This window comes from Ovis canadensis, chromosome 7 (genome assembly GCF_042477335.2).
Source record: "Ovis canadensis isolate MfBH-ARS-UI-01 breed Bighorn chromosome 7, ARS-UI_OviCan_v2, whole genome shotgun sequence".
NCBI classification, from domain to species: Eukaryota; Metazoa; Chordata; class Mammalia; order Artiodactyla; family Bovidae; genus Ovis; species Ovis canadensis.
Genome location: NC_091251.1, coordinates 47,474,093 through 47,495,562, shown reverse-complemented (window position 1 = coordinate 47,495,562; position 21,470 = coordinate 47,474,093). Strand labels below are relative to the sequence as shown.

Sequence of the window (21,470 nt, the reverse complement as noted above, 5' to 3'; positions counted from 1 at the left end):
ATAACACTTTAAAAAGAACTGAAAAGTAATCTGCAGTGCTGAAAAGCTTTCATTTTGAAAATATAAATACAGTTAACAGCTTGGAAAACAACCTGGTTGACACTAACATGCATAATCCTGATAAGGAGTCACCTGGGTGAAAAAAGGTATATATGGATTCTGACATCTCCATCTAAACTTAGCAAATGCAATTTGGGATGAAATTCATATGGGCTTCAACCTATATATTAGGCTCAGGGATACAGACTATTCCATTCCCACTCCTTAATCCTAAAGCCCTGAATATCACCTCAAGCTATCCTACGCTTTCTCTATGAAATCAAGACTTCACACCATAGGGACCCCACAGTTCCAGGAGATAGAAGTTCAGTTCAGTTGCTCAGTCGTGTCCAATTCTTTGTGACCCCATGGTCTGCAGCACGCCAGGCTTTCCTGTACATCATCAATTCCCGGAGCTTGCTCAAACTTATGTCCATCAAGTCAGTGATGCTATCCAACCTTCTCATCTTCCTGTTGTCCCCTTCTCTTCCGGCCTTCAATCTTTCCCAGCATCAGGGTCTTCTCCAATGTGTCAGTTCTTCGCATCAGGTGGCCAAAGGACTGGAGCTTCAGCTTCAGCATCAGTCCTTCCAATGAATATTCAGGACTGACTTCTTTCAGGATAGACTGGTTGGATATCCTTGCAGTCCAAGGGACTCCTCCAAGAATCTCTCCAACACCACAGTTCAAAAGCATCAATTCTTTGGCACTCAGCTTTCTTTATGGTCCAACTCTAACACCCATACATGACCACTGGAAAAAACCATAGCTTTGATTAGACAGACAAAGTAACACCTAGGTTTGTCACAGCTTTTCTTTCAAGGAGCAAGCGTCTTTTAATTTCATGGCTGCAGCAGTCACCATCTGCAGTGATTCTAGAGCCCAAGAAAATAAAAGTCTGTCACTGTTTCCATTGTTTCCCCATTTATTTGCCATGACGTGATGGGACCAGATGCCATGATCTTAGTTTTTTGAATGTTGAGTTTTAAGCCAACTTTTTCACTCTCCTCTTTCACTTTCATGAAGAGGCTCTTTAGTTCCTCTTCTCTTTCTGCCATTAGGGTTGGACCAGGAAGTAGTAACAGGTTGTCAAAAACACTGAGAAGGGCATTTCAGTTTGTAAAATGATGATAATGTTGACAATAATAGCAGCAAATACTTACTAACTGCCTACTATATGCCAAGCATTGTCTCCAGCACTTTACATTCTTATCTAATCAATTCTCACAGCAAGCCTAAAGTAGATATTATTATCTCCATTGTACTGATGTGGAAAAAGTTAAGTAACTTTTAAGAGGCACACAGAAAGTAGTGTGAACCAGGAAAAGACTGGCCGTGTGTGGGTGGGGGGGGGGGGGGGGGGCAGGAAATGATTAGTTTTTAAATAAAGGATCAATAAATTAGAAAAGCAAAGGATTTTCAAAAAAACAAATATTGGAAGTTAGAAGCCCTTCAAGTCCTTCAAAGATTCAAGGCCTTTCAAAAGAAAATGAGTTCCACCATAGAGTTCTACTATTTTATCTTCTTAATGAAGGTGAAGGTGGCGGTTGATAGGGGTCATCACACTACTAGGCCTGATGTCTACTTTTGTAAATAGTTTTACTGGAATATCATCACATGCATTCACTTATGAATTGTCTATGGCTGGTTTTATGATACAACAGCATAGATGAGTTGTTAATGCAGAGACCCTCAGGCCTACAAAGTCTAAAATATTTACTATCTGAACCTTTACAGAAAAAATTTGCCAACTCCTGGTCCATGAATATGAGAGCCAATGAAGATCATGAAAAATGAGGGGCTCTTGGCAGTTGCTAAGCATCTGGAGAATAATGGTAAGACTGCAATGGCACACCTTCCTGGAAAAAAACAGATTTTCAATACTATCTGAAGACAAAGCCAAGAGGTCAGTTTCTGATTTTTATCTAAGTACTTAACCTCCTGCCACTTCAGGAATTCTGAAGAACACACCTAGTAAATGGATAATCATCACTAAATTATCTGGAGGATAATTAGAAAATGTGTAGATTTTGCAGAGGTTTTACTTCTTTTATTCTCTGGCTGCCCAATTTTTGAATGTTTTGCTACTTAGCACTTCCAGTGCAGGCAAGCTGGTCAGTTCTATCAGCAGGTAAATACTCACTGGGAAAGACCTGGAAATTATTACAATGTGTTAACAAAACTAAAGTTTTAAATACCAACAAAGTAAATTTAACCTAAAAACAAAAACAAACTCTAAAAATGGAGGTGTGGCTCTCTTCTAGTTATTTCAACACAAAGAACCCCAAGCAGCAAAATCTCCCCAGACACCCTCTAGGAGTTAGTGTGGGAAGTCTTGCACAGAACCAGTGCAAACACTGGAAGTTTTTGGAGTGGTGAAGCTTCAGGTCAGCCTGAAGAACTACAACCCTCAGAAGGACAAATGCTTCTCTGGCACAGTCAGGCTCAAGCCCACTCCCTGCCCCATGGTCTCTATATGTGTTCGAGGAGACAGATAGCACTGTGAATAGGCCAAAGTTGCAGATATCCCCCCATGTGGACATTTTGGTGCTAAACCAACTCAACAAGAATAAGAAACTGGTCAAGAAGCTGGCCAAGAAGCATGATGCCTTTATGATTCAGTCTTCAGCAGACCCCACAAATTCTGGGCCCAGGCCTGAATAAGGCTGGCAAATTTCGTTCCTTGCTGATTCACAATGAGAACATGATGGCCAAGTTAGTGAAGTGAAGTCCATGATCAAACTCCAGACGAAGAAGGTGCTATGTGTGGCAGTGGCTATTGGCCATGTGAAGATGACAGATTATGAGCTTGTGTACAACATCCACTTAGTTGTCAACTTCCTGGAGTCACTGCTCAAGAAAAATAGGCAGAACATCTGGGTTTTATACATTAACAACGCCACAGGCAAGCCCTAGCACCTATACTAGAAAGTGAAAGTGAAGTCGCTCAGTCGTGTCCGACTCTTTGCGACCCCGTGGACTGTGTAGCCCACCAGGCTCCTCTGTCCATGGGATTCTCCAGGCAAGAAGACTGGAGTGGGTTGCCATTTCCTTCTCCAGGGGATCTTCCCGACCCAGGGATCGAACCCAGGTCTCCCACATTGAAGGCAGACACTTTAACCTCTGAGCCACCAGGGAAGCCCCAACTTATTAAACCAGGCTTCCCTTGTGGCTCAGCTGGTAAAGAATCTGCCTACAATGCAGGAGACCTGGGTTCAATCCTTGGGTTGGGAAGACCCCCTGAAGAAGGGAAAGGCTACCCACTCCAGTATCCTGGCCTGGAGAAGTCCATGGACTGTACAGTCCTTGGGGTCACAAAGAGTCGGACACGACTGGGAGATTTTCACTTTCACTTAATAAACCATACTCCCACCATTCAGTTCAGTCATTCAGTCGTGTCCAACTCTTTGCAACCCCATGGACTGCAGCATCCTAGGCTTCCCTATCCATCACCAACTCCTGGAGTTTGCTCAAACTCATATCCATTGAGTCAGTGATACTATCCAACCATCGCATCCTCTGTCATCCCCTTCTCCTTCTGCCCTCAATCTTTCCCAGCATCAGGGTCTTTTCCAATGTGTCAGTTCTTCACATCAGGTGGCCAAAGAATTGGAGCTTCAGCTTCAGCATCAGTCCTTCCAATGAATATTCAGGGCTGATCTCCTTTAGAATGGACTGGTTGGATCTCCTTGCAGTCCAAGGGATTCTCAAGAGTCTTCTCCAACACCACAGTTCAAAAGCATCAATTCTTTAGCGCTCAACTTTCTTCACAGTCCAACTCTCACATCCATACGTGACCACGGGAAAAACCACAGCTTTGACAGACCTTTGCCAGCAAGTAATGTCTCTCCTTTTTAATATGCTGTCTAGGTTGGTCATAACTTTTCTTCCAAGGAGTAAGTGTCTTAATTTCATGGCTGCAGTCACCAATTGAAGAGATTTTAGAGCCCCCAAAAATAAAATCTGTCACTGTTTCCACTGTTTCCCCATCTATTTGCCATGAAGTGATGGGACCAGATGCCATGATCTTAGTTTTCTGAATGTTGAGATTTAAACCAGCTTTTCACTCTTCTTTTTCACTTTCATCAAGAGGCTCTTTAGTTCCTCTTCACTTTTCTGCCATAAGGGTGTTGTCACCTACATATCTGAAGCTACTGATATTTCTCCCTGCAATCTTGATTCTAGCTTGTGCTTCATCCAGCCAGGCATTTCACATGATGTACTCTGCATATAAGTTAAATAAGCATGGTAACAATATACAGCCTTAACGGGCTCCTTTTCCAATTTGGAACCAGTCCATTGTTCCATGTCTGGTTCTAACTGTTGCTTCTTGACCTGCATACAGATTTCTCAGGAGGCAGGTAAGGTGGTCTGGTATTCTCATCTCTTGAAGAATTTTCCAGTTTGTTGTGATCCACACAGTCAAAGGCTTTGGCATAGTCAATAAACCAGATGTTTTTCTGGAATTCTCTTGCTTTTTCTATGATCAACTGGATGTTGGCAATTGGATCTCTGGTTCCTCTGCCTTTTCTAAAACCAGCTTGAACATCTGGAATTTCTCAGTTCACATACTGTTGACGCCTACCTTGGAGAATTTTGAGCATCACTTTGCTAGTGTGTGGGATGAGTGCAATTGTGCGGTAGTTTAAACATTCTTTGGCATTGTCTTTCTTTGGGATTGGAATGAAAAAGGACTTTTTCCAGTCCTGTGGCCACTGCTGAGCTTTCCAAATTTGCTGGCATATTGAGTGCAGCACTTTCACAGCATCATGTTTTAGGATTTCAAAAAGTTCAGCTGGAATTCCATCACCTCCACTAGCTTTGTTTGTAGTGATGCTTCCTAAGGCCCACTTGCCTTTGCACTCCATGATGTCTGGGTCTAGGTGAGTGATCACACCATCATGGTTATCTGGGTCAATAAGATCCTTTTTGTACAGTTCTTCTGTGTACACTTTCTACCAGAACCTGAGTAGAAAATATTCCTCTATTCACTGGGCTGGCCTGTCAAAATCTGTACTAGTATATCCTGTTTGAGCCACCACTTTTTAAGAGGACCAAAGAAGGCCAACAAGGGTGGGAAGAATATTCAGATACTATAATGTATTTTTAAAAGGTTGAAATCATTGAGAATTCACTTTTTAATTTTCGTTTTTAACTTCAATAAGCATTACTATAGGGCTTCCCTGGTGGCTCAGATGGTAAAGAATCTACCCGTAATGCGGGAAACCTAGGTTCAATCCCTGGGTTGGGAAGAGCCCCTGGAGAAAGGAATGGCAATCCACTCCAGTATTCTTGCCTGGAGAATTCCATGGAGAGAGAGCTGGACATGACAGATGACTCACACACACACAAGCATTACTATAGCACTAAACAATAAAACAATCAAAAAAATTTCAAATTTTAATCCATTAAACAATCAACATGATTTATTGAAAACTACTACAGGCCAGGCACTGATCTAGGACAGACCGTCTAGACTCTTGACTTCTTAGAGCTTGCAGTCTAACAGAAAACACAGAAAAATCAATAAATAATATAATTTCTGATACCTACAGTCTTAGTACCCCACTCCAGTACTCTTGCCTAGAAAATCCCATGGACGGAGGAGCCTGGTAGGCTGCAGTCCATGGGGTCGCTAAGAGTCGAACACGACTGAGCGACTTCACTTTGACTTTTCACTTTCATGCATTGGAGAAGGAAATGGCAACCCATTCCAGTTTCTTGCCTGGAGAATCCCAGGGACGGTGGAGCCTGATGGGCTGCTGTCTATGGGGTCGCACAGAGTCGGACACGACTGAAGTGACTTAGCAGCAGCAGCAGCACAGTCTTACTACTGACCATGACTTTGTATTACTCTGAATTTCTATATTCATGTGTATATATTTTTATAGGGTTTGGGGTTTTTTTAGATATCTTTTTTTAAAGCAGGATCTCTGCACTTTTGGTTCTACTCTTCATTTACCACTATTTTTGAAAACATACTTTGCAAGTTGCTGCAAAGACTTTAATATGTGTTTTTCACTTTTAACACCACAATTTAGTTAATATTCCTCCATTCTTCCAACACATGTTATGTCCAGCCTTTGCTGTAAATGCAACAAAGGACTAGGCTGGGAGTGAATTCCCTCTCCAGAGGAATTTGGGCAAGGTAGGCAATAAGCTGTTAAGTTTGCAGGAGGGCTTTTTTTTTTAAGCTGTGCCAAGCTAGTATGAAAGTGCTGAGTCCTATCCACTGAACCACCAGGGAATTCTTTGCAGGAGGACTTTAAAGCTGACGGTAGGATCCCAGAACATTAGAACTAACATGCTTAAATAATAAGGAAGCAGGCCATATCCAATCACTCCAGGCAAAACCTCAGCTAAAAAAGAGAATTCTTAATGTGGTGAGAGACAGTAGAGTAGAGGTACATGAGCTGTATCAAAAAACTCCAGCAGACTACTGGCAAGGAAGGAATCCTCTGGCACTATGTGAGGGTAGACTACCAAGCGCAGAGAAGCTTCTCTCAAATTCCTTTTAAGTCTGCTCTAAGAAATTAAAAGCACGAGGCTAACCTTTAGGAAACTTAATGGGAACTTTAGTGGTATCAGGAGACGAGAATGGGCCAAAAAGGGCAGCTATAAAGTCAACATTGATAATTCCATAGGCACCACTGAGGTCAGCTCTTGAGAAGATCACACAAGAACATCAGTAGCCAATTAAGGTCACCAGGCAGTAGAGGTTTGGGCAGCACAGCCACCTGCAGCAGAACCAACAAATCAACATCCACAGAACAGTCAGGAGCCAGTGAACCATGATCTGGAAGGATTCAGTGATAATTGGTCTCAAAATCAAAGATGATTTTCATAATCATTGCCTAGAAGATTTAAGATGTAGGGATGAATTATGAAGATAAGTTAAAGAAATTACTTGAAGGTTGTCGTGAAAGCAAGAATATTCCATATATTCTAGAGGGTTCTGGAATGGAAGTTTCTACAAAAGGTTTTCAAATGAGCATAAGGAATAACCTTTTGACCTCTAAAACTACTCAACAATGAAACAAGTTTCCTCACAAAGTGGTAAGCTCCCTTGTTATCAGATATATTTAGCAAAAAGTGATCAACTTTTGTGGCTTTTGTAAAGGAGAATCTGAGTTTGATTGGAGTTTTTGTTGTCATTCTTTACCAACTATCTTTAATTGTAATTTTATTTTTATCAAAGTTATCCACAAACAGAGAGGAACATAAAGATACAAGGATAAATATCAGTCAAGCAAACCTGAAGGACAGTTAATGAACATGCCCCCAAAAAGGAGAGAAAAATTAAAAGGAGATCATTTATTCAAGAAACACTGTGCTCTTATTACATACCATCTCTGTACTAAGTACTAGAGAAACAAACAACAACAAAAAGATTAAACATAAATAAAATAACATACAGAATAAATACAATGTAATATCCTCAAGTGTATCCAGGAACAGAACAAGCACATTATTGGGAAAACTGCTGCTGCTAAGTCTCTTCAGTCGTGTCCAACTCTGTGCAACCCCAGAGACGGCAGCCTACCAGGCTCCTCCATCCCTGGGACTCTCCAGGCAAGAACACTAGAGTGGGTTGCCATTTCCTTCTCCAAAGCATGAAAGTGAAAAGTGAAAGTGAAGTCGCTCAGTCCTGTCCGACTCTTAGCGACCCCATGGACTGCAGCCCACCAGGCTCCTCCGTCCATGGGCGTTTCCAAGCAAGAGTACTAATGAAGTCCAAATCAAGCCTGGAATTTACCTAATAGTAATATATCAATGTTGGTTTCTCAGTTTTGACAAAGGTGCCCTCGTGAGGTAAGACGTTAACATTAGGAGAAACTGGGTGAGGAGCATAGAAAATCTCTGTTATAAACTACAACTTTTCCATAATCTAAGATCATTCGCCAAAAGGTTTACTTTAAAAAAACTCGAGTCTTAATGATAAACTACTGCAGTTCCTCAAAACTTTAAGAACAGAATTACCATGTGATCCAGCAATTCTATCAATACTTCTAGATATATACTCAAAAGAATTGATAGCACAGACTCAAAGAGATGTTTATATACCCACGTTCATAACATTATTCACAACAGCCACAACGTAGAAACAACCCAAATATCCATCAACAGATGGGTGGATACACAAAAAAACATGATATATACATATAATAGCCATGACTTAGTGACTAATGACAACACAGAATATTATCCAGCCAGTCCTAACACATGGTACAACATAGATGAACTATGAAGCATCAGGCTAAGTGAAATTCTTGCTGTTTAGTCCCTAAGGCATGTCCAGCTCTATTTGTGACCCCATGGACTGTAGCCCACCAGGCTCCTCTGTCCATGAGATTTCCCAGGCAAGAACACTGGAATAGGTTGCTATTTCCTTCTCCAGGAGATTTTCCCAACCCAAAGATCGAAACTGCATCCCCTGCATTGGTAGGCGATTCTTAACCACTGAGCCACCAGGGAAGCCCTAAGTGAAATTAGCCAGTTTCAAAAAGACAAATACTAGGTTGGTACAAAAGTAACTGTGGTTTTTTGCATTGTTGACCTTTCCCATTTGATACTGGAATACATTCTTAAATGTGGTTATGTTATACATCATTTTAATGCACATTTCTCACCTTTTTTTTTTTTTGCTAATGACATTACTTAGTATTTATATTTATTTTAGCCTATAAAAATGTTAGACAAAAAGCAAATTCAAGCAATTTTTTTTTTAATTTCAAAATCAGTCACAAAGCAGTGGAGACAATTCACAACATCAACAATGCATCTGGCCCAGGAACTGCTAACAAATGTATGATGCAGTGGTGGTTTGTGAAGTTTTGCAAGTGATGAGAGCCTTGAAGATGAAAAGCATGCTGGCCAGGCAATGGGAAGTTGACAATGACCAACTGAGAGCAATCACCCAAGCTGATCCTCTTACAACTACACAAGAAGTTGCTGAAGAACTCAACACTGACCATTCTAAAGTCATTCGGCATTTGAAACAAATGGGAAAGGTGAAAAAGCTCAATAAGCAGGTGCCTCATGAGCTGACCACAAATCGAAAAATTCTTTGTTTTGACATGTCACCTTTCATTCCACCTAACAACAACAAATCATTTCTTGATAGATTGTGACATGCGACAAATGAAAAGTGGATTTTATACATCAGGCGGTGACCAGCTCAGTTGTTAGACTGAGCAGGAGCTCCAACGCACTTCCCAAAGCCAAACGTGCACCAAAACAAGGTCATGGTCAGTGTCCGGTGGTCTGCAGCCAGTCTGATACACTACAGCTTTTTGAATCCCAGCAAAACCATTACATCTGAGTAGTACGCTCAACAATTTGATGAGATGCACCGAAAACTGCAATACCCGCAGCCCGCACTGGTCAACAGAATGGACCCAACTCTTCTCCATAACAACGTGCGACCATACATCGTACAATGAATGCTTCAAAAGCTGAACGAACTGGACTACCAAGTTTTGCCTCATCTGCCATATTCACCTGCCCCTCGCCAATCAACTACACTTCTTCAAGCATCTAGACAACCTTTTGCAGGGAAAATGCTTCTACATCCAGCAGGAGGCAGAAAATGTTTTCCAAGAGATTATCAAATCCCAAAGCATGGATTTTTACACTACAGGAATAAATGAACTTGTTTCTCATTGGCAAAAATGTGTTGATTGTAATGGTTCCTATTTTGATTAATAAAGATCTGTTTGAACCTAGTTATAATGATTTAAAATTCACGGTCCAAAACCTCAATTACTTTTGTACCAACCTAATATTTTGTATGATTTCACGTATGTGGGGTATTTGCAGTAGTCAAATTCACGGAGACAGAAAGCAGAATGGTGTGCGGGGACTAGGGTGAGAGGAAAACGGTAAATTAAATAGTATTTTATATGTACAGAGTTTCAGCCTGGAGAAATGAAATCCTGGAGATGGATGGTGATGATGACTGCACAACAATGTGAACACAGTGCCAAAGAACTAGATACTTACCACTAGTTAAAACAGTGTATTTTATATTCTATTTTATTACAATTTTTTAATATAGTCAAATAAATACAACGATAGAGGTCTAAACAGCAGAGCTCTAACTTCCCTGAGACTCTGACTTCTAAGATGAGTTATGAGCAAGACAGTCAGTCATCCTAGGAAAAAAAAAATGGGGGGAAGGAACACCGAATACAAGCAGAGGTATAGCAAGCATGGTAGTCTATAACAACAGTTGGAAAACTACAACCCCATAGGCCATGTTCTGCCATCTTTTTTTTATTTGCCCACAGACTAAGAATGGTTTTTACATTCTTTAATAGATGAAAAAAATTTAATCAAATTTTAATGACATGAAAAATTTTAATGTCCATAATTAAACTTTCCCTGGAACAGAGCCATGATCATTCACTTACACATGCTGCCTTCGTAGTTATTGACAAAAAAGACCCCAAAAACTTAAAATATTTCTTATCTGGCCTTTTACAGAAAAAGTCTCCCAACCCCTGGTCTAGAGGCCTGAAAGTAGTACCTGTAGTATGGATTTAACAAAGATGTGTCTGAGAGAGACAGACAGTAAATGAGATAAGCTACAAGGTGCGTGTGCTTAGTCACGCAGTCATGTCGGACTCTTTACAACCCCATGGACTGCAGTCTGCCAGGCTCCTCTGTCCATGAGGATTCTTCAGGCAAGAATACTGCAGTGGGTTGCCATGCCCTTCTCCAGGGGATCCTCCCAACCCAGGGATTTAACCCAGGTCTCCCACACTGCAGGTGGCTCGCTCAGATTCTTTACCAACTGAGCCACCAGGGTAGCCCAAAGCTATAAGGTAAAGGGCTGTATCTGCTAGGCTAAAGAATCTGAACTGGTCTCCACTTGATTCCATTTATTATGAGAAGCTACTGAAGAACTGCACTGAGAGTAATCTGCCTAGATTCACCTTATGTAAAGGCAATTATTTATTCATATCTAAAGGTAGCTGAAATATTTTATTTACTAAAAAACAAAACTTGCCACTTAAAAAAAAAAGACTAGAAGCATATCAGTAAGGTTAACAGTGAGTGGTAGGCTGTCTCACTCTTTGCAACTCCGTGGACTGTAGCCCGCCAGGCTCCTCTGTCCGTGGGGTTTTTCCAGGCAAGGATACTGGAGTGGGTTGCCACTTCCTTCTCCAGGGGATCTTCCCAGACCAGCAATCAAACCTGTGCCTCCTGCACTGGTACGCAGATTCCTTGAAAGTGGTAGGTAGCATATTTGACATTTTTATTTCCTTTTTTGTGCTTATCTATGTTTTTCATATCTTCTCAAATGAGAAGAAAACTGCTTCTATAATTCAAATCCAAAAATAAGTACTTTTAAACTCATATTCATACACACAACATTTTTTCCCCTAGGTTCTATACACTTCTCCCCTCCCCCTCAACTGCTCCCACCCCTTCAGCCTTAGGCAGAAGGAGAAAATGTGTCTAAGGAAACCTATCCATATAGCAAAACTATAAAAGGATGCCTCTGTCACACTAACAAAGGTTAAATAACATTCTACCTTTTCAAATTACCTATTTGCTTTATAGGCGTGCAAGAATCAAATGCTGGAAAGCAATGCACTGGCAGAGCACTCTTCCCATATAGGGCTTTCATGACATCAAAGAGTGAAATCAACAATATCTTTTTGAAACTAAAAATGTTGAAGGACAGGAGAAAATGCAGAGCTTGCAAGTCAGGCCAAAATGTTGAAACAGATGCAAGATAAGACCATATATCTCTGCAAATATAATTATGGGCTTAAGAAATGCAAAGTCTTTGATTTATACACAGTACTTTGCACTTACTGATACACCGCTTGTTAAGATTAAACTCCTTTTTAATGTTATGTTTCAATTCCTTGACTAAATTGTCAGGGATTTGTGTGCAAGGAACCAGAACTTTTCTTTTGTGCATCCCCCACAGCACCCCATACAGTGCCCATATATGGTGGTGCTTAATACATGCCTACAATTGAATGACAGAATAATTAACCCTACTTGAGCTCACAGACTGAAACCTGCACACCTACAATTCACACCATTAAGTCTGTCTCTCTGCAATAGTTTAAAGACATTCCTGGGGTGGGTACTGCTGATTCTACTGGATTTATTACATTGGGTTTCTCCTCTAGCAAACAGCTCAAAGTACACATGTAATGTTAAAACAGAATTCCTGACTACTGAGAAGGTGGGTGTGAAAGTGGGCAAATGATAGAAGAAATCTATTATAATACCTTGCCTTCAAAGAATAAGCATTAGTCAACTCTAGAGATTAAACCACTCTAAAAATGTCTCTGAACTAAGGCTCCTAATTTGACAGTATTAAACTTTGTACTGGCTAAATTCAATCACAATAAATATCATTAAAACCAAAACTCACCAGTAAAAAAAATCCTAAAAATCTCAGCTAATGATCCATATGTTCATGTATTATAAGATAAAGTTTTAGTTATTTACTCTCTTTTGCCAAAACAAAACTTCTAAACTTTTTCCAAGCATTAGCTTGAACATCTACTACATGTCACACACTGGGGAAACAAATGAATTAAAAAAGCCAGTCAAGGGTCAGGATGGGGAGCACATGTACACTCATGGCTGATTCATGTGAATGTATGGCCCAAACCACCACAATATTGTAATTAGTCTCCAATTAAAATTTTAAAAAATTTTTTTAATAAAAATAAACATCATTTACCCACCAAAAAAAAAAAAAGCCAGTCAATATCAACTGACTTTATATTCTGCTATAAATTAAAGTACCAACAACAGAGCTGAGGAAGTACTGTGCACTAAGGAGCAAACTTTTATCTGTGGAAATTTGGGGAAATTACATAGCAAATGTAAGCTACACACAGAAGACTGAGCAAGAGTTTGAGGCAAAGAGCAGAAAGAGAAGTAGAAAGAGTGTATCAGGCAAATAGAGGGTTATACACAAGCAGAACATGTTGGGCATGACAGGAATGATAAAGAGAAGAGAGGATAGAAAGGTAGGACAGAGTTCAACAGTGATAGGCCTGGCATGCTAAACTATGAAATTTGGAGTTTATGCCCCCAGGTAATAGAGACAAAACTCTTTAAGTAGGGCAGAGAGAAAAACCTGAAGAATCAGTTTATGTATCAGGAAAAGCCCAAGTTACATTACAATCATCTCAAAAGCTTTATTTAATATTGTATCATACAGACACAGTAAATACTGTGCTTATGCAGATACAAAACAATCTAAGGGTTACTTATTTCTCTATCTATGCTTTCAGTTTAGTTTCAGGGCTCGGTCACTGGCCCTCTTCTCTACCTCCCTGGCTGACCTCACCAGACCCAGATTTTTAAACACCATCTACGTATTGATGACATCCTAAATGTATATTCACAGCCATGACTTTGACTGTGGGCTCCAGACTGAACAATCAATTACCTATTTCTGGATAGAGAGCGTGTGTGTTAGTCACTCACAACTCTTTGCGAGCCTATGGACTGTAGCCCACCAGGCTCCTCTGTCCACAGGATGCTCCAGGCAAGAATATTGGAGTGGGTAACCATTCCCTTCTCCTAGGGGATCTTCTCAACCCAGGAATCAAACCCAGGTCTCCTGCTTTGCAGGCAGATTCTTTACAGTCTGAACCACCAGGAAGGATTTCCAGTGAACATCTCAAATTCAACATATCCAATTAAATTGTTCAGTTTAAACTCCAAACTAGTAACTCCTTCCAGTATTCCATCTCTGTATGTGATACTAATTGCTTTAGCTAACCTTGGATCCATCTTTGATCCCTCTCTCATACATCTCACAACTAATCTATCAGCAAATTCTATCAATTCCACCTTCCAAACAGACTCTGAATCTGACCTCCCCTCACACTGCTTCCATCACTGCCTCTCTGACCCAAAGCCATCATACTTCATCATACCATTCCAATGACTTCCTGAATGGTCTCCTGCTGCCCCTCTTGCCTCTCCAGTAGTCAAAACAATCTTGTAAAAACATAAATTAGATAGTATTGTTTGTCTTCATAAAACTTGTCCAGTGGATCCCACCACACTTAGAACAAAATCCAAAGCCCTTCTAGTTTATAAAGCTCTATACCATCTGAGACCCACAACTTCTCAGTATCATTTGCTACTACCAAACTCTTCCACCACCACTGCCATCAATACTGCAGCAATCTCCAAACTCGAGCACACCAGCCTTCTTACACTTCCTTGAAAATCTCAAACTGATTCTTGCCCCAGAACCTTTGCACTAGTAGCCCCGCCCACTGCTTGAAAAGTTCCACATGCTAGCAGGGCTCACTCCTTATCATTCAGGTTTCTTTACCTTTAAATGCTACCTCAGAGAATCCTTAGCGCATGACCACCTAAAAGAAACACCAAGCCTACCACCACCACGCTCTATTCTTTTGTACTGTTTTCTTCACAGCACTGTGACAATATCTGAAATCATATTATGTATTAGTTTGTTGTCTATCTACTAGAACATAAATTCCCATTATAAATAAGATTGTTGGGATTTCCCTGGTGGCCCAGTTTCCACTGCAGGGGGCACACGTTCAGTCCCTCGTCTCCTTGGTCACGGAACTATTCTGGTCAGGGATCCTATCCCAAATTCTATGTGGCATGGCCAGATAAAAAAAAATTTTTTTTAGGAAAAAAAAAATTAAGACACTGTCTTCTTCACTGCTCAATCCCTAGACCTGTATAATACCTGGCATACAGTAGGGTTCGTTAATACTTGCTGTTGAATGAATTTACCTAATTGGCCTAATCTATCTTATTTATTTTCACCTTGTTAGGCATAATTCATAGTTACCAGGCTGTTCTTCCTAACACAGTTTAAAGACTGTTAAAACAAGCTATACTATACTAATGCCTTTAATTCCTTTTTATAATTAGTCCTTCCAGCAACTTGGCCAGTTATTTTTTCTTTGACTCTAATTTCTATTATCATCTGTCTGTATTATCAGCTTATCGATGTACCACTTACTACAAATGCTATTGCTAAAGATCGACAGACATGTTCACAATATTATTACAAATACTTTTTGTTATAACAAAAACAAGGAACACAGATTATTTTCTAAAAAACAGAAACTACAAAAAAAGAAAACATTTAAAAACCAAATTCACAGGCAGGTGATCAAGGTCAACATTGTGACAAGTCATGTTGACTCTAACCCCAGTCTAATCATGGAAAAAACATCAAATCCCAATTGAGGAACATCTGACCAGTACTCTTCAAAACTGTCAAGGTCATCAAAACAAGAAAAGTCAAGAAACTAGCACAGTCAAGAGAATCCTAAGAGGACATGATTAAAAGGTATTGTGGTTGTATAATGGAAGGTTCTGAGAGGCAAGAATTTCGTAAGAACTCTCTGCAGATGACTTGGAAGAACAAGCAGCCAGCTTTGTTTGGAACAAAGCTATGGCCATCTGGGTCACACATGCCTTACGTTTGTTTTCACTTTTTCCCTACATCACTTCTCTTTTCCCCCTCACACCTTCTTCCCTGTAATTTCACCCATCAAAAAAGCACTGTATGTGCGTGCATGTGTGTGTGTGTACGTGTGTGTTCAGTCACTTAGTCGTGCCTGACTCTTTGTGACCCTATAGCCTGCTAGGCTCCTGTCCATGTGATTTTCCCAGGAAGAATACTGAAGTGGATTGCCATTTTCTACTCCAGGGGATCTTCCCAACCCAGGAATCGATCCCAAGTCACCTACATCTCATGTACTGCAGGTCAATTCTTTACCTCTGAGCTACCAGGGAAACCAACAAACCATTAATAAAATTTTTAAGTATTTATGATATCCTAGATGAAATTTTTGAATAGAAAAAAAGACAGTAGATAAAAACTGAAAGAAAAAAAAACCTGATTAAACTATGCAGTTCATAATTGTGTATCTCGGTTCATTAATTATAATATATACACCACACAAACATTAAGACATTAACAATAAGGAAAACTGGGCATTTGGTATTTAGAGACTCTCTATACTGTCTTTGAAATTTTTTCTATATATCTAAAACTTTTCCAAAAAATAACAAGTTTTTTTTAAATTAAATTCATCCCAAAATCCTATCATTCAAATAAAATCACCATTAGTTTATGTTTGATATAAACCATCTTAGATTTCTAGGTAAATGAACACATAGAGGTATATTCCTACAAAAATGTGATCACACTACAAATAACCTTAAAACTGGCTTTTTACACTTAACAATATATATAATGTGCTTTCCAAGTCATTACTAGAAATCTCTATCATGCCTACTAGTTACATTACCCTCTACGCTGCTGCTGCTGCTGCTAAGTCACTTCAGTCATGTCTGACTCTGTGCGACCCCCATAGACAGCAGCCCACCAGGCTCCCCCATCCCTGGGATTCTCCAGGCAAGAACACTGGAATGGGTTGCCATTTCCTTCTCCAATGCATGCAAGTGAAAAGTGAAAGGGAAGTCGCTCAGTCGTGTCCGACTCTTGGCGACCCCATGGACTGCAGCCTACCATGCTCCTCTGTCCATGGGATTTTCCACTGGAGTGGGGTGCCATCGCCTTCTCCAACTACCCTCTATGAGGGCATCTTATTTATGTAGCCAAACACCCATTATTTAAAATTTACATTTTTCTTGGGGTTTTTTTGCTACTATTTAAGACAACTATTGTGCTCACTTCAGCAGCACATATACTAAAACTGGAAAGATGCAGAGAAGATTAGCATGGCCACAATACAAGGATGACATGCAAATTCATGAAGTGTTCTGTATTTTTATGCATGGCAGAAACCAACACAATATTACAAGTAATTATCCTTCAATTAAAAATAAAATTAATTTTTAAAAAAAGACAACTCTTAAACGAGTATCTTTGCAAATTTACCACTTAGGGCCTTAATAAAGAAAAGGAGCAACTGAGTGATAGGTTATTAACGCTTCAATGTGTGCTTAGTCGCTCAGTTGTGATCAACTCTTGGCGACTGGCAACCCCATGGAGTATAGCCACCAGGCTCCTCTGTCCATGGCAAGAATGCTGGAGTGGGTTGCTATTTCCTCCTCCAAGGGCTCTTCCCAACCCAGAGATCGAACCCAAGTCTCCTGTGTCTCCTGCTGCTGCTGCTGCTAAGTCACTTCAGTCGTGTCCGACTCTGTGTGACCCCAGAGATGGCAGCCCACCAGGCTCCCCCGTCCCTGGGATTCTCCAGGCAAGAACACTGGAGTGGGTTGCCATTTCCTTCTCCAATGCATGCAAGTGAAAAGTCAAAGTGAAGTTGCTCAGTCGTGTCCAACCCTCAGCGACCCCATGGACTGCAGCCTACGATGCTCCTTTGTCCATGGGATTTTCCAGGCAAGAGTACTGGAGTGGGGTGCCATTGCCTTCTCCGGTGTCTCCTGCACTGCAGGTAGATTCTTTACCACTGAGTCACCTGGGATGCCCATGCTTTCCTTAAGTATGGCCAAAATATTCTCCAGAAAGAATGTTCAAAAGTAAATATCCATGAACAACAGTGTATGAGTGTGCCCATTTCCCCACTCCTATGCCAATACTAGATACTACTATTTTATCACATATATGCCAATTTGCTGCAGAGGGAGTTGTTCTGTGTTGTTTCTAAGTAGAAAATAATTTTTATCTTTATTATTTTTATTTCTCTATGCATGCAATCTATCTATTCAGGTCTTTTGACAATCTGTTAGATGCTAAAGTAACCTTCTGAGTCCAACCTGCTGCAAAAAAATTTTTCCCCACATTTTGCCTGGATCTAGTCATTACTGGTTCCCCTACACTTGGAAAACTGCCTGCCACATCAAACACACTCAATAAATATGTCAAATGAATACTAAATGAGTAAAGGTGTCTTTTAACTTGATGGTATTGTTGCCAACTAGAGGCTGTTTTACATAATTTTATCAGTAAGAATTCTATCAATCATAATTGCCTTTGCAATCATGCTCAGAACAGCTCATCCTATGCGAAGACTAGAAAATTGCTTACCCGTTTTTTTAAAGCAGTAATTTTTCTTTAAATATTAAGACTTTATTTACAAAGCTTCTTTGTTGCACAGAAAGTAAAAAAAGGTAATTATAATCTCCAGCAGCCACAGACAGCTAACTCACCAAGACTTACAAGTCTTACACAAAAACCTAACAACTCTTACAAATTTGTTGGGGTGAAGTGCCCAAGGTTGGTGGTGGATTTCCAAGAGCGACTAAATGGAAGAAGGTGGAATGTTACACAAACTATTCTTTGGCAATTTGTGTGACAGGGTAGGTGGGCGTCCTGGGGTTTGTATCACAGCTACCTTTAAAAAAAAACAGCTGAAAATTCATGTCAGCAGTCCAACCAATACTGAACAGTTCTTTTCCTTCAAGTTATTTGAGGTCTCATTAATCATCATCTCCTTCATCATCTGTTTCTCTCTTCCTTAAAGCAGGAACTTAGAATTCATATTCTATATTTAATTCCCCCAGATTTTAGATGGCAGATGGTTGAATGGCATCACCGACTCAAGGGACATGAGTTTAAGTAAGTTCTGGGAGTTGGTGATGGACAGGGAAGCCAGATGTGCTGCAGTCCATGGGGTCGCAAAGAGTCAGACACAACTGAACAACTGAACTAACTCTCAGATTTTATTTACATTTTAAGGAAGGATTCCATTTTTTTTCCAAATGGCTAGCCAATTGTTTCAACATAATTTCAAAATTCTTTCTCAACTAACATGAAATGTCACCTGTATAACACTAGTCTTATATATTTCTAGATTATTTTGACCCAGTGCTATCTATTCCAGTTACCGCTTATTGTTTTGATTACCATAGCTTTATTTGTATATTCACTAGTACAAGTCCCCACTTAATTTTCTTCTTTCAAAATTTTTTCGACTTTATAAGCTCATTCTTCCAAGTGAAACTTAGACTCATTTTGTCAAGTTTTCTAAAAGAATTCTGGTTGGAACTGTAAATTATCAGCCATACGACCTTGTGCCAGTTACTTAATCTCTCTGTTGCTATTTCCCTCGTTGGGAAAATGAAGATAGTAGTACTTATTGAAATCTTTGATGTTAGTACTTGGATCTGAAGTTCTGTGTCTCTATAGGAGGTTTTCTGAAAGACTGTAATTCTTGGCCCTGGAGGTGCAGAGGTTAAAGCGTCTGCCTGCAATGTGGGAGACCTGGGTTCAATCCCTGGGTCAGGAAGATACCCTGGAGAAGGAAATGGCAACCCACTCCAGTATTCTTGCCTGGAGAATCCCATGGACGCAGGGGCTTGGTGGACAGTCCATGGCAGCAAAGAGTCGGACACAACTGAGCGACTTCACTTTCACTTTCAGTACTTAACTCAGGTTTGTTATGAGAACTAAGTGAATTAAGACATAAAGTACTAGGCTAGAAAGATGTTAACTACTAGTATAACTGTTCAAAAGTGATAACTATTATCATTTATTAAACATTTATTGTTCAATAAATGTTTTCCAGATTGTGTGCCCACAAAATTCAAAAGGCTCTTCAAGATACACCAAATGTACCATAAAGCCCAGGCAATGATATGAAAAACACATAACTTATGCCTGCTTCATTTCACTAAAACCTTGACCCTTGGTAAAACGCAGAACTATGAAAAACAACAAAGGCTGGTGGTAGGAAGCCTCAAAATTTTTATAAAGACTGGCCCACCAAGTGGAGAAGATCACTTCTTTCTAGTGAGAGTTTTGGGGCATTAGCACATGCCCTTTAACTCCTTTCGTTTCCCTATCTCCACTGTTATGACAATACTACTTCCCTCTTGACTTCTCTCCAAGAAAACAGAGGGACTAGAAGTCTAAGACAAAATACTTTTCAAATGAGACAGTGGCCAGGTACAGAGTATATATGCTACTGCTAACTACAGACAGACGTGTTCAGAATATTTTAACAAGCTACCTCCACCAAATTTCCCACATCAATTTAAGGATGGACGGAGGGGGACTATTGTGGGTTTTCTCCTACGGGGAGACCGGCTTATCTCCCAATGACTGTTTTTAATTGTTTTGCTATCAGCATGACATTGGGTTGAGGTAGAGGTCATATACCTTCTAAGGGCTTTAAAAAATAATAATAATAACCTCCTATACAGAGCTGTACGATGAGTAAACAGAGGCCAGGACTGGCAACGTAAAAGCGTGCTGAGCCCAGTTCGACTCTGTGGGCTGCAGCCTGCCAGGCTCCTCTGTCCATGTAATTTTTCAGACAAGAATACTGGAGTGGGTTGCCATTTCCTCCTCTACGGGATCTTCCGGACCAAGGGATCGAACCTGCGTCTCCTGCGTCCCCTGCATTGTCAGGCGGATTCTTCACCGCTGAGCCACCAGGGAAGCCCCAGGACTGGAACATGACTTGCTAATTGCAAAAGCAGCCAAAGGCCTACACCCTAGGTGTCCTCAATCCCAGAACCCTGCTCGGTCTACCACACCACACAGCTTCTCACCGACGCTTGCCACGCTTCGAGGTGGGAGGAGTAAAAGCAGCCAGTCGGGCCATAGGAAAAGCGCTGGAAAACCTAGGAACGGCGCAGTCGAGAGCACATGACTGGCTGCTCGTCTCCCCTTCCACCCTCCCCCGTCCCCGCGCCAGCAGCACGCGCTGCCAACCTCGTCATGTGACCTTCACGCGGCCGCAGCGCTCCCCCTACTAGGCGACTCTTTCCAGCAGCCATTTTGCCTAGAACTTGTCGTCCGTGCTCACAGCGGAGCAGGACGCCACGAAAACCCGCGGCCAGACTTTACAGGCCGCACATGCGCTTCGAAAGAGTGCTGGGACCTGCAGGGGAAAGCCGAACCTCACTGAACACGTCGCACCCCGGGGCGCCGGGGAAAGCTGTGGGTGCGCCTCCGAGTGCGATTGGCTGCGGCGTCCACGTGACGCCACTGCCCCCCACATTTTCCTTGCACCCCCCCCCCCAAAAAAACAGACAGACTCTTAACACCTCGCTCCAAGTAAGCGCCGCTGGGCGCGTGGGGACAGACGGGGCGCGTGGCAACCAGGGCGCCTGCGCGTACCTGCCAGGGCCGACCGCAGCGAGCCCACGAGCCGCTCCGCACACGGGTCCCGGAATCCTCGCGCTGCTGGAACACCCGGCTAGTCATTGGCGGCCAGGTTTGATCACGTGATCAGCTCAGGCCCGCCCCAACCGCTAATCACCTGGCACCGTTCTCGAAGCGGCGCCGAAAGTCGTTCGCACGCGGAAAGGGAGGGTAGTTAGAAGACCTCCTTTTCAGCCGTTATGAGATTATATTCCTAAAGTGGAAACGAGAAAGCAGGAAGTCAAAACTAACTCAGGTCACACCTACCGCTTTAACTTCGCGTGCCCCTCCAGGAGCCGGGAACCATCGCCCTTGGGCGCTCCCCGATGCACGCCGGGATATGTCTGGCGCCCTTCGGTGTGCT

The 21,470-nt window shown here is 41.4% G+C and overlaps 1 protein-coding gene, 1 non-coding gene and 1 pseudogene across 3 annotated transcripts in view; 2 read left to right on the top strand and 1 right to left on the bottom strand.

Moving 5' to 3' along the window:
• The window catches only part of MGA (MAX dimerization protein MGA), a 148,901-nt gene extending 127,431 nt beyond the window's left edge, over positions 1-21,470 (bottom strand). Inside the window, exon 1 of one of the 2 annotated variants that reach the window (XM_069597865.1) lies at positions 21,374-21,470. The gene's annotated coding sequence lies outside the window, so the exon portion shown is untranslated. Of the gene's footprint in view, positions 1-21,082 lie in introns of both variants that reach the window. The other variant, XM_069597864.1, reaches the window with a different exon arrangement.
• On the top strand, positions 1,817-2,955 carry LOC138444216 (large ribosomal subunit protein uL1-like; annotated as a pseudogene).
• LOC138444439 (U6 spliceosomal RNA) lies at positions 16,716-16,822 on the top strand. The gene has a single exon (XR_011258468.1). It is a non-coding gene; the product is annotated as a U6 spliceosomal RNA (small nuclear RNA).